The sequence below is a fragment of the Ambystoma mexicanum genome, chromosome 11, assembly GCF_040938575.1.
Source record: "Ambystoma mexicanum isolate Mex_15411 chromosome 11, UKY_AmexF1_1, whole genome shotgun sequence".
Lineage (NCBI taxonomy): Eukaryota > Metazoa > Chordata > Amphibia > Caudata > Ambystomatidae > Ambystoma > Ambystoma mexicanum.
The window spans coordinates 799450524-799467842 of record NC_090934.1 but is presented as its reverse complement, the minus strand read 5'-3'; the positions used below and the strand labels follow the sequence as shown (position 1 = coordinate 799467842).

The window sequence follows — 17319 nt, the reverse complement described above, 5'->3', positions numbered from 1 at the left end:
TTTTTGGGTACAAGGAAGTACACTGAATAAATACCTTCCGTTACCTGAGATAGAGGCACGACCTCTATGGCTCCTTTTTCCAGCAGTTGTACTTCTTGGAGAAGGATGGCAAGATGTTCCGGTGTCATGCGACGTCCCCTCTGGGGTCTGTAGGATGGGGAACTGTTGAATTCGATACAGTATCCGTGGGCTACGGTGGAAAGTACCCAACGGTCTGACGTTATCTCCTCCCATGCAGGAAGAAAGGATGTTATCCGGCCCCCGACCGGTGTTGCATGGGAGGGGACGCGAATCTTCGCGTCACTTGGAGTTGTTGGGGGCTTGGGAGCCTCTGGGGGTGGATCCCCGACCTCTCCCTTTACCCCGGCGTTGGCCTCTTTGGCTGTACTGCCCACTATTGGTCTGGTAATTGGTGGCAGGGTATTGTTGATGCTGACTTTGTTGTTGTTGTTGTTGTTGGCGTTGGCCACGAAAAAAGCGTTTGTTGCCATAGCCGCGTCTGGTAGTGGGCTTAGAGATTTGGTCAAGAGTCTTGATAGTATCGAACTCTTTTTTAGCCATCTCTAGAGCTTCATCCACCGCTTTCCCGAAGAGGTTAGAGTCTTCCACAGGTTTATTTATTAAAGACGCCTGTGTCTCCGGTTTAAACCCCGAGTTGCGCAGCCATACATGGCGTTTTAGGAGTATTCCCTGCACCAGGAAACGTCCCGCTGTTTCTGCCGCGTCCAGAGAGTTTTTTACAATGCTCTGGTTCACCTGGGTTCCTTCGCCAATAGTTGAAAGTAGGCGTGTACGTAAAGGCTCCGGTGCTTCCTCGGCGTCCTTGCGCAGTTTGGCCCACTGCGCGTCTGCATAGCTAGCAAGCAAAGAATTGTTGTTCGCAATTCTTGCTGAGAAGGCAGCCGAGGAAGTTACTCTTTTTGCAAGGGCATATAGCCTTTTGCCCTCCTTGTCATGGGGTGCCTCACTGGTGGAAAGTGGTACCCCTGCCCTCTTTCTAGTATTAGATACTACTAGGGAATCCGGAATGGAATGTCCCCTAATGTAGAGCGGGTCTGAGGGAGAAGGAGGGAAAAGTTTTTCAATTCTCGGATTTACCCCTCTGATCAATGCGGGAGTGGCCAGCGAAGGGATGATTCTTCTTTTCACTGAAGCTAGGAGGGGAATGGTCTGGCTGACCGGGGGTTTCTCTTTAATTACTCTTTTCACAAAGTCGAATTCTGGAGAGAGCTCCCCAGTGTCCAGTTCGAAATGTGCTGCTGCTCTGCGCAACAGTGCATTGAAAGTGGGCTGATTGTCAATTGGAGACGTGTTCCTAAACGGTGAATTGTCAGGAGGATTTAGGTTTAGGACATCATTGTCGGAATATACTGATGGGGATTGCCAGGGGTGCGAAGGTCCTTCTGTGTTTTCTCCGAAGCCTTCTTCTATAATGTCTGGCCTGTCTTCCAGACATTCCTCCTGGTTCTGTCCTTCTTCATCGTCCATGAAATCATCCTCCTCCTCCAAGTATTGTTCCTCCCCAGTGAGGTCGTATACATTATGGAAGTCTGAGGCTGTGTCCACCTGGGGATCGACTAGCCTCGGATTTTTTGCCCTGGGGTCCTCCTGAGGCCCTTCTCTAGTCCTCTTGGGAGTTTGAGAGGACTGGGTATTCATAAACCTTTCCATCCTCTCCATACAGAGGTGGAGTCTTTCCATGGTTTCATGGGGTACCCCAGAGCGGTCTGGCGGGGGAAAAATAGAGTCATCTAGCTGGAAACGGCTCGACCTCTCCCAAAGCGTCGAGGAAAGTGTCCCGTCGCCCTCCGAAAAGCCTTCAGGTGTGCTCGGTGACCCCCCGACTGAAGGGGGTAGTCCCTGCCTTCCTTCAGGCTTTTTCGGCGTGTCTTTCGACTTGTGCGTAGCGCTCGACGTGACTTTCGGCGTACGCTTCTGGGCGTCGGCTACAGCGATCCTCGCCAAGCTCTCGGCGACTTGTTTGTCGGCGACTCGTTTGTCGGCGGAAGCTTGCGTTTTTGACGCTACGGGTGTCGATCACTCTACGGCGGTATGCGCCTTTTGTTGATGCGCGCCCGCCGATGGTTTGGGGGCGGCGCCCTTATTTGCCGAAAGCCCAGTCGCTGGTCGCGGCTGCGAGAGGGGCTTCGAACCCGAACGGTCCGAGGAGGCCGCCGGTGGAACCTGCGTCTCCTTGGGCGCCGAAGCTCTCTTCGTCTTAGACGAAGAAGAGCCAAGGGTTGTGTGCTTAAGTGTGTTTTTGTGTGCGTCAATGTCGCCGGGGTGCTCATCCCCATAAGCAGGGCGTGAGCCGAGCCCGTCGGGGCCGGGGACAGACGACGAAGCGAGCGAGCGCTCCTTAGAGGGGTTTTCGACTTCCGTAGCGGAGGTCGTGTTATCGCGTTCCTCGTCACTGTCGGTGGTAGCAGCGGCGGGTGAACCTTCGGCCTTCGACATCGCGTAGGCCGCCCACCTCTTAACCCTACGGTCTTTTAGAGTTTTAGGCTTAAGAAGCCGACAAGCCGCGCAACCCTCCTCCTTGTGATCGAGGGGCAAGCAGCGGTTACACCGTGAATGCTTGTCCTTCCAAGTAAATTTGCCTTTGCAAAGCGGGCAAAATCTAAAGGGAGTCCTCTCCGTAGCCGAGGTAATAAATCGTGATAACCACCCCAAGGGAAAGGAAGGGGAAAGGGAAAGGCATTCTCAGAAAAGAACCAGAGATGTCCCACGACCCCACTCTCCCTACTGTATATGGCCTGCGAGGCCAGGCCACGTGTTCGGCAACGCCGAAGGATCTCCTCCGCTCGACCCTCCGTCGAAGATCTTGCTCGGCGGACAACAGCTTCACAACTGCGTCGAGGGAGGGAGTATGTGTTTAATATTAATGAGAAAACGACCAAAGGTCGAGGAGATGAAATTTGCAATGTCTCTCGAGGAGCTCCGCGTAAAGGCGACCAGTAGCTGGGCGGAAAAAAACAATCTGAGGGACCTCGACGCGTGAGGGATTGTGGGTACAACGCACGTCACTATAGGGATAGTGTTTCAGACACGCCTTGTCGACGTCCCTTTTTCGACTACGAAAAACAAAATGCAATACTCCGCAGTGACCACTGGATGTCGGACCTATGCACAGCATGTGATTCTAAGCAGATTAACAAACATCAGAAATGTATTTATGTTGTTTGTCTTGTCTGCGCCCTTAAGCTTCCGGGTTCTCAGGTGCGCAATACAAATTCAATAAAGTAAATTAAAAGTGCTCAAACACCGCCTGGGGACTGTATGGGAACCTGACGCATAAAGTGTTGCTAAGTATCACACACCAGGTGAAAAGTGCGGCTTCTCTCTCGTGCAATTATCACACCATTGACGAGAAGTCCTGTCCCGCCTCCCCTCACTGAAACAATTACACTCATTCTGAAAACAACGCTACAACTGACTGCACACTACACATCCCATCTCGAAAAACCGCAGCTATCTGGACAATTGGAGACACTCACTGCCATCCTTGCATCCTTCAAGGACACATCATATGTGCCTGGCTGCTTCTGTACTCGAAACTCTTTAAACTGAAGCACTCCTCCTTTACCTGACAATCATTAACTGCTCACAGCAGGACACAACTGTATTAGTTCCGGAGGCAAGTGGCCTTCATAGAATCATAGTTGGCTAGCCCAACCCTCCGATTGGGTTTATAGCTCTTTGGTGACTATTAGCCAATTAGGAGGGCCGTTGGTTTGGGATATGAGGCACACTGTGGCAAATCAACTTCCGGTGCACCAGTGGTGCAGAGATGAATATCGGTTTCTAAACCATCAAACAACCCCACAACCTCTAGTATACCATAAGGGATCTGAATAGATTGGAAACATAAGCAAATTATAAACCTTGTTCAATTTTGGTAACATGGACGGAGCGGCATGCTTATCTGTGAATAGTCGTGGATCGTTGGTTAGTTGCAACACAGCGATAATACAATTATTACCCAATGTCTTTGCTTTCGGTAATAATCGCTTCGTGAAAGCGAGGCGAGTGGAAAGCATCTAAAAGTTCCTCCGAGCCTGTTTTTGCCATTTAATTGTATTAATCTGTGCTCCGTGCCTCAGTGAATCCCTCTCCCTGCCTTCCCCACCAGCTTCCTCTTCCTGATCCCCGCCCACCTCCCCGATTGGTCAGATCACTAGTCTTAACGGATATGAGTTTCTTGACCTACTATCTGCCAGTTGTCGCTGGTACCCCCGCCCTTATTTCCCTCGTCATCACTGTGTGCCCACAACCCCTTAGGTCCCAACGTTTCACTGTTTGCCCAGACCCCCTGGTTCACATCTCGTCACTGCCCCTCCAACAACCTCCGGTTCAGTGTGATGCTGCCAGCTTCTCGCCTGGTCCCCTAAGATATCGCCATCTACCCCATGCCCCTCTCGTGTCCCATGTTGTCGCTGTGTTCCCCCAGCCCCCTCTGGTCCCCCTTGATGTCGCTGTATACCCCCAGCCCCTCTGGTACTGTGATTTCTCTCTGTACCCTCTGGTCCCCTGCATGCTGTTGTGGTTTGCCCCCACCCCCGGTCCCCTGCGATGCCCCTGTGTACCCAACCCCTCCGGTCCTCGTTTACAGTTCCCAGGCATGCCCTCCTGTCTGTGCCCTAGCACCTGCACTGTCGAGGTGTCTCTAGACCGAGTGCAGTAGCTAGTCTTCACATTTGTGCTGTTCATGCCCTGTGGGAGGGTCTTTGCTTTCTCCCTCTTTCCCTCCCTTGTCATTGAATGCCTTTGAAGCGCATTGCGCTTAATCGCCGTGTGGATGGAACATCATATCATATCACTATGCTTACTCTCTACTCTACACATTACACAATTAGAGTGCACCTATACCCCTCAATCAATTCGGCCAAGCTGCTCACATATGACCACTACCCCACAAACACGTCATCACTCTAATAAAAAGCAGCTATATCCCATTACAAACTGGCCTTGCTGCACATATAAGCGTCCTACAGGCCCAACGCAGCCAGAACCCAGTCTGGGTGTACACCCACCAGACTGTACACATATCATCAACACCTCATACACCCCAGTCAAAAATGTCATAAAACGGATGCAAATTATATATACTGTATAGCTTATGAATTATATGTTCTTTAGCACTACCAAGGAGTTCTCCAGGATGAAGTTTCAAGGCACAGCCAAATAGTTCCTAATGGATAGTATGTGATGTTCCATCCCACTCTGTTGCTCCTGTCAGCAAGCATAGATGTATAAGCCCCCCATTTGCTTTATTGGCCCACATTCTGTATAGTTGAAGGCCATTTGAAGTTACGCTGATTTGATCAATGTTAACACAAAGAAGCAAAGTAGTAGAGAAGCAATCAAGTTTTATGCTGATCATTTTATTCTTTACAATGAAGTATGTATTAACAGAAAATAAATTGCAAAAACCAGCAAGAACATTTATTTTTGGACAACTTCGAAACAATGGCACTCAGGAGGTTGGTGCGAAATTCAGGTCATCCACACAAGCCAACGCGGAATGCTCCAATGAGGATGACTTCTCTCTAAGTGTAAAGAGATAAAAAAGTAAGGCTCAAAGATTGGGATGCATGCAATAGCCACCAAAATGTAACGTATGACAGCATGAACATATTAATCAATAATTTATTGGGTATTTATAATGCCCCTATACAGCAAATGGTGCATCAAGGTACATATATTTATAATAGTAATGTGAAATTAAAAATTACAATGTACATGTCATCAGAGTGAACTGGACCTTCCAGCCCTCTAAGATGAGATAGCAATACCCTTGAGATAGATGGGGATGCAGAATTGTATTCAAACAGCAATAATCGAAACAACTCAGGTAGTTGGCAAAAGGATAAGTGTTTTAATATCAATTATCTAAAACAGGAATGATAACGGACATCAGCAGATGTCTCTCATCACTATCTCAAAGCGTTGCATTAAAAAAATGACACCTTTATAGTTAATATTCGTCATTGATGACGTTAACCTGTGTATCACTCATGTCATCCTACGTGGGAAAACTTAAATATGATTTACATATAAAGATAAACATGATTCTCCTTCCTGGCCACAGGTGGAAAATGGGGGCACTTCCTCAGGAATTCGATAGAGTGTCCTCTTGCCAGGGTATCCAACACCCAACGGTCGGTGGAGATGGTCTCCCACACGCCGACGAACTTCGTCAGCCGGCCTCCCACCGGGGTGTTTCGGTGGGGGCCCGACACCACGGCCGGTTCAATCTTGCTTGGAGGTGGTGGCCTTACCGCCCTGGCCTCCCTGCTGACGGCGGCGGGACCCTCCCTGCTTGCCGCGACCCCTGTATGCTTCTTGAGACGAGGAGCGAGCCGCCTGGCGGTAGGACGATGAACCGCCGCTGGATCCCTTGGAACCCCCTTGTCTGCCTCCGGCGCTCCGAAAGGGCCATCGCTGCTGGAGGGTTCCTAGAGCTCGGGCCGTCTCCGTGTCAGTCTTTATGGCCTGGAGCGATTCGTCCACAGCCTTGCCGAACAAGTTGTTGCCGTCGAACGGCATGTCCAAAACTCTCGTCTGGACGTCTTGACGGAAATCAGTTGCTCGGAGCCAACCTCGTTGTCGCAGGCAAACCCCGTTGCCCAGCTGGCGAAAACCGGTATCGGCGATGTCTGTCGCCACCGTTATGGCATGGTCAGACGCCACCTCGCCTTCTTGAAGTATTTCCAGGGCCTCGGCGCTCTTGTCGTCCGGCAGGAAGTCCAAAATGGGGGCCAGCTTAAACCATAGTTCTCTGTCGTAACGGGCGACGATAGCAAGGGCGTTGGCCGCCTTGATTGTCGTCGCCGCCGAGATAATCCGTCGTCCCATGGCGTCTAATTTCTTTCCCTCGCCGTCCGGTGGGGAATTTGCTGTCGAGGCTCCTGAGCCTGCGTCCTTCTTCTTAGCCGCCGCCGAGACAACAGAGTCTGGCGTTGGCTGGGCCCTGAGACACAGGGGAGCCGTGTCGGGGACCCGATACTTTTTCTCGTATCGGTCCCGTTTGGCCGGTGCTGTGAAGGGGTTCTTCAGCACTGATAGGCCTTCCTCCCAGATGTCGATCAGGGGCACCGCGATGACTGATTTTCTCTTGGCCTCCCTACGCTGGTAAAGGAAACCTTCCTTTTTGCGTTCTTCTGGGCAGAGTTGGAACAACTCCGACGCCCTGGATATCATGGCATGGAACGAGCCAATTTCATCGGGCGGGGAGGCCCGTGGGGCGGGAGACGGAAGGTCCGTTCCGTCGTCTGCACCGTCGTCATCAGAGCCCGTCGTCGTGCACCCGGTTTGGGAGAGGATGAGGAGGGGACCGTAGGTCTTGCGGGAGCGACGGGAGGAGAGGGATGGATCCGTCGTCGCTTGTTCGGAGGGCTTTCCGACGGGCCAGGTTGGGGTTCCTCCGGCCTGGGCCGTGGTAATCTCGTTCTGATCTCAGAGCATAGGGACTGGATCGCCAACAAGATGGCCGCCGAGCTATCCTGAGGCTCGGGTTCCGGCTGCACTGGACGGGAGGGCTGTTCATCCTCGTCGTCCTCATCCTCTTCGATTACGTCCAGGGGATCCTCCTCACGGGATCGAACCTTCTCGAAGCGAGCTTCGAGGTTTTTCACGACCTCAGTCAGTTCCTCCTCCGAGGCGGATTCCGAGCTCGAGATGTCCACCGTGCCCCCCCCCCTTTTTTGTCACGGGGGTCTTGACAACGGGTTGAAAAAAGGATTCCCTCCTTGACGGCAAGGAAACTCTAGTTCCGGAGGTGGCCTCCGTCGGCGGGGTCTCTGCCGGCACGGCCAGAGTCGCCGCAATCGCCTCGATAGAGGCCTTAGCTTGGTGGGTAGGGGCCTTGACCGCCCTAGGCGCGACTGGGGCCTTCTCCTTGGGGGGACGGTCAACGCCTCGAACCCCCTCATCCTAAGCTCGGACGGGGCTTCTCCCGAAGCTTACCCGGAGCATCAGACTTTCTCTTCCCCGAACCAGAGCGCCGACTCGTGGTTGACGGTACCGGGGAGGAAGCGCCCTGCTTGGCGACCAAAGAGCCCGACCTTTCGGCGCTCCCGGAGCCCGCGGACTTGCGGTGCTTGGCCTGGTGTTGGGCCCCCGTCGCCGGGGCGCCCGCACAGGACTTAGAAGCCCGCTCGGACCCTTTCTTCTTCTCTCCAGCCTTCTCCAACCAGCTGGCAAGGCGGGATCGACGGTCTTTCATGGTCCGCTCCGACATGTTCTTACAGAACTCACAGTCCTTCTCTACATGCGTCTTATCCCTGTGGAGGCAGTAGAGGCACCTTGAATGTTCGTCTTCTTTAAAGACATTTTGCAACCCGCATCCAGGGCAGTTCCGAAACAGCTTCGATCCGGGCAACGAACCCTTGTCCTGGGCCATGTCCAAGTAGGCCACAAGTCTTCTGGAATGTTCCAAGAAGTAGATTCGATGAAGTCTTCACCCTTGAGGGGCGTAGAAGTTCCGAAACGGATCCCCGTTAACGGAAGAATGAAACGGTGGAGCTTGAGGCTCGAACCGGAAAAAATGAGACAAGTCTCTTGAAAAAGCGCGAAAAAGTAGCTAAAAAGCTCGAGAGCTATGCACGAGGACTCCCAACACAAGAACGTGCGGTAAAAATCTGAGGATGGCTGCCAGAGGCGGGGCTTAGGGAGAGGGCAGTCATTGGCTGTGGTCAGTATGACACAGAGATCAGTGATTAGTTATTACTACGAAAGACATATCAGAAACGAAACGGATACTGGTTTTTTCTTTACCGAGGATTCCCAGCCTGACGACAGGGAATATTCATGAGCATGTGAATCCATGCCAGACCCCATGCTGGAGAAGTAACTTGTTCCTTCTCCAGCATGGGGTCTGCCATGGTTTCACATGCTCATGAATACAAGAATACATAGCAGTACACACATGCACAACCACGGGAGGTGGCAAGGCTCAACATTAAGCATTTCAACAACTCAACATTAAGCATCTCTTACCTCTTCACCAGGCTCACCTTCAAGCGAACAGGTTGCGCAATCCCGGTCAACGCAGTAGATTCTCGTGAAGGTGTGCCTCGACCTCCACGTAGCAGCCCTGCAGATGTACAGCAGGGGCACACCAGACAGGAAAGCCGTGGTAGCAGCGATCGCTCTGGTTGAATGGGCTCTCGGACGGCCGCGCAACGGTCGGTTTGCCAACTGGTGACAGTGCATGATGCAGCCAGAGAGCCATCTGGAAATGGAAGCCTTCGAGAGGGCCTTCCCTTGGTTCACAGGGCCAAAGTTCACAAACAGCTGTGACGTCTTCCAAAGACTCTTCGTGCGGTCCACGTAGAACTTCAGCGCTCTAGACAGATCCAGCGAGTGCAAAGTCCTCTCAGCCGGCGACGAAGGCGACGGGAATAAAACAGGTAACACCAAGGGCTCGTTGAGATGGAAGTCCGACGGCACCTTGGGCATGAAGGAGGGGTGCGTCCTCAGCACTACCCTAGTCTCGTGGAATGTCAGATATGGAGGTTTACAGGAGAGGGCCTGGATCTCTCCCACTCGTCGTACGGAGGTGATGGCCACAAGAAACGCTGTCTTCCACGATAGGAACTTCAACGGTGCCGAATGCAAAGGCTCGAATGGCAGACCCATGAGCCTGGTCAGCACCACGTTGAATTTCCACACCGGGGTCAGAGCCTTCACCGGCCGGAACAAGCGGAACAGTCCTTTCATGAACTCCTTCACCAGGCGATGAGACCACAGCGACGACAACCCCAGAGTTCTGGTGTAGCGGGAGATCGCCGCTAGATGGATTTTGATGGAGGCATGAGCCAGCCCTGCCTTGGCCAGCGACAGCAAGTACGGCAGCACTTGAGGGGCCATAATCCGCAGAGGGTTGATCTTCTGTGCACGGCACCAGACAGAGAACCTCTTCCATTTATGTCCATAGCACGTAAGAGTCGAGGACGCCGTGGCCTTTGCAAGCACCTCCTTGCAGTCCGCCGGGATATCGTACCCTCAGAACTCTAGTGCTGCAGGAGACAGGCCTGCAGGTTCAGCGATACTGGGTCGTGATGTCGAATGGCGCATCCTTCCCTGGCGAGAAGATCCGCATCCGTCGGCAGTTTGACTGGGGGGGGGGGACGCTGACATGTCCAGAAGGTCCGGGAACCAAATCTGCATCGGCCACGCCGGTGCGACGAGGGTCATCCTGCACCAGGACCGTCTGAATTGACTGATGAATCGCAGCAGCAACGGCAATGGTGGGAACGCATACAGGAACAGGCCGTCCCAGGGAAATGAGAAGGCATCGCCCATGCTCCCCGGGCGGGGAAACCTGCTGGCGAACATCTGGCACTTGGTGTTCGTCGCCTTCGCAAATAGATCGATCTGGGGACCATCGTCGGAATAGGAGATCCACTTGATCCTGCCGAAGCTCCCACTCGTGGCACGAGCGCAGCTCCCTGCTGAGTGAGTCGGCGATGGTGTTCTTTATTCCTGCCAGATGGAAGGGTACCAGGAACAACCCTTGGGCAACGGTCCAGTGCCACAGATCCTGCGCTTCCTTGGATAGGGTCGGGGATCTGGTGCCCCCCTGCTTCCTGATGTAGAACATCATGGTGGTGTTGTCGGTGAAGACCCTTACCACTTTGCCCTTGGGGGACGGAAGGAACAACCTGAGGGCCCAGAACACGGCTCGGAGCTCCAGGATGGTGATGTATAGTGACCTCTCCTCCGGGAGCCAAAAGCATCTCTGGTGTGCGCTCCCCATCCTTATAGGGAGGCGTCCGTCGTCACAGTTTCCTGATGTGCCGGGGTCTAGAAGTTCATGCCCGCTGCTAGATGCGCGCAGTTGCCCCACCACCGGATTGCTTGGAGGAAAGTCTCATTGAGGGAGATCCTGTCTTCGAAGCTGCCCGCCGCTTGCATCCAACGGGCGTCGAGGAACTCCTGCAGTGGCCGCATCCGCAACTTGCACAGACGCACGTGGTAGATGCACAACGACATCATGCCGAGCAGGGACTTGATGGACCTCACCCTGGCCACTTCCATGGTCAACAGTCGTTGTACCTTGCCCATGATGGCTTTCGTCCTCTCCTCCGACGGTGAAGCCAACCGTGCCACTGTGTCGAGTCTGGCTCCCAGGAACAGGGCGTCTTGCGACGGTACCAAGTGGGACTTTGCAAAGTTGATCGAGAATCCCAGTTCTGTGAGCAGGCGAACGGTCTTCGCTGTGTGATCGAGTTCTCTTGACTTTGCTCGGATGAGCCAATCGTCCAGATAGAGGTATACGTGGATCCCCTGCAGCCGCGCCGCCACCTGTCAGGCACTTAGTGAAGACCCTTGGCGCCGACTTCAACCCGAAGGGCAGGGCCTTCAACTGGTAGTGCCGCACTTAAGAACTTTCGATGTCCTTTTCGTATGGGGATGTGGAAGTAAGCATCCTCCAAGTCCAGCGATGACAGGAAGTCGCCTTCCTCCAATTGTCCCAGCACGTGCTGAAGGATGACCATCCAGAACTTCTGGGACTTGATGTATTTGTTGAGGCGGCGCAGGTCTAGGAAGGGCCGCCAGCCGCCGGTCTTCTTTCGGACAAGGGAGTACCGCGAGTATACTCCGGAGCCCCGCAGCCTCTTTGGGAAGAGTTCTATTGCGCCCTTTCTCAGCATTACTCGTACCTCCAGAAGCAGCTGTGGCACATGATTTTCCTTCCTGGCCACAGGTGGGAAACGGGGACACTTTCTTTGGAACTCCAGGGAGTGCCTGTTGGCCAGCACCCAACGGTCGGTGGAGATGGACTCCCACACGCTGATGAATTTCGCCAGCCGGCCTCTCACCGGGGTGCTCGGGTGGGGGCCCGGCATCACGGCCGGTTCAGTCTTGTTTCGCCGAGGCCTTGCCACCTTTGCCTCCTTGGCGACGACGACGGTCCTCCTGTCTTGTTGCGGCATCTGTAGGCTTCCTGCGACGAGGAGTGGGCTGCCTGGCGGTACGACGAGGCATTGCCGCCGAATCCTTTGGAGGCACCTCGAGACTTGCCACCGGAGGTCCGAAAGGACTGCCGTCGCTGATGGAGAGAACCCAGGGCCCGGGCCGTCTCGGAGTCCACCTTGATGGCCTGCAGCGACTCGTCCACTGCCTTACCGAACAGGTTGTTCCCGTCGAAAGGCATGTCCAGTATCCTGGTCTGCACGTCCTGACGGAAATCAGTGGCCCTGAGCCAACCGCACCAGTGATGGCAAACGCTGTTGCCCATCTGGCGAAAGCCGGTGTCAGCGATGTCTGTGGCCACCGTGATGGCGTGGTCCGATGCCACCTCACCCTCCTGCAGGATTTCAAGGGCTTCTGCCCTCTTGTCATCTGGGAGGAAGTCCAGGATGGGAGCGATCTTGAACCACAGCTCCCTGTCGTAGCGCGCCACGATCGCGAGGGCGTTGGCTGCCTTGATGGTCGTCACTGCCGACGAGATGACCCCTCGTCTCATGGCATCCAGCTTCTTCCCCTTGGCGTCCGGCGGGGAAGTGGAAGTTGATGCCGTCGCCCGTGCCGATTTCTTCTTGGCCTCGAATACACGCTGATTTCTTCCGCAGCTTGTATATTTCTGGCCGGTCTGATTTTTGATTCTGTTTTTCGCCCAAATGTTCCCCACTCATTTGTCGCTCCACAGGGATGGTTTTCCCCTCAGGGTTTACAAGAATAGCAGGCTATTTTACAGGATGTTTGTCGGCGGTTGAGAGAGATCGGAGACTCACGTCTTCATCACTCTGCTGCTAGCCACGCCCTTCCAACACTAGCACGCAGTTTAGTCTTCACACCAGGTAGACAGAGTAATGACAAGCTAGCCCAAAGACGCTGCAATCCCTTTAGTGAGCCCAATGAGTTGCTTGTTCCCCTGGGCATAGAGTAAGAGCCCAGGAGTGTGTGAGGGCCTGGAGGTGAGAACCTGACCTCAGCCAGAAGAAACAGAACACAAACAAAGCAACAGCATGAACAGTGACATTCAATCAGTGGAAGAACTAATTGTATATCACTTACAATGCCAATTATCCTAAAAGGGGATTTTAACATAGCATGGGACCCCTCTAAGGACAGAACCAAAATAGCACAGGGGGCACAAGGGAAACCCTGGCCTTGGTAGACGCGTGGAGGGCGTTTGAAGGGATACCAGGAGGGGTACACCTTCTACTGGCATGCTCACCACAAGCACTCGAGGATAGATTATGTGTGGCTCTCCAGAAGTCTGCTGGGCCACACTACAGGGATCTCGGTCGAGACTATCATGCACTCAGATCACGCACCCATAACCCCAAACCTGAAAAGAAACCGACGACCTGCTGCCAAATCGGTCGAACAACTGTATCAAGCAAATTATCCGCCCCTCCTAGAAAGGATCAGAACGAAAATTATGGGGGCCCCTACCCATAACACTGCTATGTCAAATAAATGTTATAAAAATGGTCATCCTACCCCAACTGTTATACTACTTCTGAGCCCTCCCTATCCAGGTACCGCCCGCCCTATTCAGGTCTCTGCAAAAAAATGACGAGTAGATTCCTATGGAACAATAGAGTACCGAGAGTGGCTGCTAGAGTCATGGAAATGCCTACTTGTAAAGGCAGGTTGGGGGAAACGGACCTTAAAGTCTACTATCTGGCAGCCCAGATGAGAGTTATCCGGGATCGGCAGAATGAAGATAGGGGAAAGAGATGGAGGCCAATGGACCGATCAGTAGCAGGGGAAAACTTGGAAGAGATACTATGGAAACCCAAACCAGATAAACCACCCCGAATGTACTGTAGCAAGATTCTGGCTCTAGTGGGCGACACGTAGGATGAAGCAATGAAGAGGGGACACATCACCCCTCACCGTTCACGCCGTTATTGGACAATCCACAATTGACCCCGGGACACAAAACCGCTGCATTCACCAAATGGCAGCAGGGGGGGATGCCAAAAGATCAGAGATATGTTTGCGCGGAACCAGGTCAAACAATTCGACCAATATATGGCAGGCAGACTTCGAACTGGGGGAGAGGGAGAGATTTCGCTATGCACAACTAAGGCACTGGTTATTCCAACCCTCCATGAAACAAGCAGGGACATGCTAGCTAACGCCCTTTGAAAAATACCTGAATATAGATCCCGGCGACAGGCGGGTGGTCACCTCCATCTACGTGCACCTAAAAGTGGTTGAAGATCCCCCTCCGAGGCCAATAGAAAAGAGCGAATGGTCGAAACTATGGGTGAGCATTCCCAAGTTCACGAGATCCCTCCAAATTCGGGAAATCTGGGTAAAACTGCTTTTCCATTGGCACCCAACGCCCTAAAGACTCCACAAAATTGACCTGGGGGAATCGAAATTCTGTTGGAGGGAATGTGGAAGGGAGGGAACGTGGCGCCACATAGGTGGGACTGCCCCAAAATAGAGAGATATTGTGAGAGCATACAAGAGGGTTCTGCACAGACTGGTCAAGGTTATTGGAGTTCCTACAGGAAGGATCGAGGGGTGCTTGGTGTCCAAGGAACATGCGCCTCTTGGGTATAGCAGGATAGCCTCTGATCGAGCTACTACAGGGGAGGTGCCCCGAGGACTGAACAGAAGCACACAGTGCAGCACTGACTCATGACACCAAGGATAACGAAGCCCGGAGATGGCACTTTAGCACTATGGACTACCGTCAAACCAAAGGGGGTGAGGGGGCGTACACATTTACGGTTGAATGTCCATTTTGGGATGCCCAGGCCCTGTCATTGGAATCAGTGGTTTCCTGTTAGGAAACAAGATGGCCCCGGTGGCCTCTTGCTTTCTATCGCCTGTTACCTTACTTTTCCCAAAGTCACAGGAAGCCCCGACTCTGTCCCTTCTCCCCGACTGGCTGTTGGGTGGAAGTTCCATATATGGTATTGTGGGGGAAGTCCAGGCCAGACTGGCTGGAGCCTTCCCAATCACTGTATGTTGTGGGTACGCCCTTGGGGTGGGACCTAGGTGAATGGAGTGTGTGACGAATACGCACTCTGTTATGGGTGTCTAGTATCTGGCGTTTGACACAATGGCTGAGACAGCCCTGCCAAAACTGGTATGGATGCAGTGTGTATTGCTGAATGGCATGGTACTTGGCCGAATCCACATTCTGTGTTGTGAGTGTCTGGATGGAGAAGAATGGCCTGAATGCACTGTGCGCCCGATTGGCTGCCTGACTGCCCTTCTGAGTGATTGGTTGCCTGAGTGTGACCCAGCAGAATGAATGGGAGATCAACAGTATATCTGGGGGCCTGTCACTACTAGAAATCGCTCAGAAGCTGAAGTAGAAACTGACATCGAAACTGACGCAGTTCAGAAGCTGAAGTTGAAACCGATGCTTACCTTTGAAGCCCACTGGAAGAAGAACTGCTGCTGCTGTCCTTCGCTAATCTGAAAGCTGCTGTGCCTTCAAGGAACTGATCCAAGAGAGGGCCTGGCTAGGAGATCTCTTCCCGAGCTACAAGGGGCCATTGTGCACAAGCCGATCTTTGCCAAAGCTCCCTGGTAGACAGACCTACGAAAGGCTGCCGACCGGAGAAGGGGACTGCCGAGGAGATCAAAGAGAAACACCGGACAGCCGTCCGCCGTCGCCGACCTGAGCCACAGAGCTCCCTTTGCCTAAGAACATTTGATCCAAGGACTGGGACTAGAAATTGGTATGCTTCAGTCTGGTCTTCTGGGTGTATTGCTGTCCATGTAGAGATCTTTCTTGTATGGCCGTCGGTGTGGTTGCTGTGGTAAAATCATTGGACTTGCTTTTTTGGTGTGGTTTTGCATACTGCATCAGTAATGCTTAGAACGTCAATCTCTGCGGTTCACTATCCTGTTCAGGAAAGCATGGTAGCCTACTAACACTTGATTTGCCAGCTTCTTCAGACTGTTGAATGCCCTTTGCCCTAGTGGGCTCATATTGTTGGATCTGTCCACAATATATGAGCTGGTTGGAAAATTGGCAAAGTTCTTTGCTTCAACTGGCTGCTTTTTTGTTCTGGATTTCTATTCACCGGGTGTACGCTGATTATGCCCTAAATTTTGTTGAAGCACTTATGGAGCAACAGGTGTTTCTTCAGGGAGTGTGCAAAGCGGTCTCCTATGTTACCCAGGATTTACTCTGCATCGCAAACTTTGTGTGGTGTACTGACTGTTGGATTATGATCAGATGACGGATGGACCAATTTATAGTTTTGTTCCCTGCCCCACTCTTCAGAGGGTTGCCCTTCATCATGCTGGATGCTTGTGGGCAGGGGCTGGGGGGGCTTGCAATTTGTAAGCAAATGACAGATCATTGACCAGTGCTTGTCTGCAGGACTTTGAATGTTAAGCTACATCCTTTTTGCGTGCCTTATTGCAATTTATCCAGCATTCTGCTTTGCAGGTAGTGAATAATGCATACGTGGTACCTCCAGCATTTGCTTTAAAATTGTGATTTTTCCCTTTTATAGTCTGTGTGTGTCTGTGTGTGTGTGAAGCTCAGATTCCTATTAAGGATGCAGGTGCTATCTTATACCTGTTGCTCATTCCTGGTCTGATTGGAATCAGGGGTGTTGGCGGAGGTCCTGGCCCACGCGCCACAATCCGATCAGGCATTCCCCTTCAGAAAGATGTCCTTTCGTGGCTAAAAAGTTCTGTGAGAAGCCCCAGGCCAAAGCCCAGATGAACAAGAAATTGGACAGCCGCTTTAGGCTACTGGATGGGGAACCAGTCCTCCTGGCCTCCCACCCTCAACCACACTCTTCAGTTGTGGCGGCAGCCTCTTTGTATTCCAAGCCATCCTCGTTGTCGTCCACAGCAGGGGCCGCCTCTACCTGTCTATCCAAGGACGACAGGGCCCTCGAGTCTATTCGGCAGGAGATGTTGTTATCTCAACGCTGGGCTGCACTTGCGACAGGCCAACGCTGATACCCTTCTAGCCACGGTGAACTAGAAGCTGTGGCGAGAGATCGGGGGAGTTCCTGCCCAACATACACCCGGAGAGACAGGCCTCTATTAAAGCCAGGCTGACAGAGACCTGCGCAGTTGCGCAGGACCTCATGGGGTCTTTGGTCTCGCACATCGACACAGCCAGTAGATGCCTCTGCCTGGGGGTCTAGAGGAGGTGGACGGCGTAGATGCTTGCCACAAGGTTCTCCTTAGATGTAAAGGAGAGGAGTCTAGACCTTCAGTTCGAAGGGACGGACCTCTTTCATTCGACCACCGATGACAAGCTGACAGTAAAGAAGACCTCAACGCAAACTGCCAAGTCCCTGGCCATCCTGACCAAACCTGGGCAGAAGTCCTTCCCTCAAACCCAGGGCAGGTCCGACTTCA

The 17319-nt window shown here is 52.9% G+C and overlaps 1 long non-coding RNA gene across 1 annotated transcript in view; it reads right to left on the bottom strand.

Moving 5' to 3' along the window:
• Positions 1–5363: 5363 nt before the first annotated feature.
• Positions 5364–17319, bottom strand: part of LOC138503758 (uncharacterized) — a 29858-nt gene continuing 17902 nt past the window's right edge. The window contains exon 2 of the long non-coding RNA XR_011279700.1: positions 5364–5549. This is a non-coding gene — a long non-coding RNA (uncharacterized lncRNA). The remainder of the gene's footprint in view (positions 5550–17319) is intronic.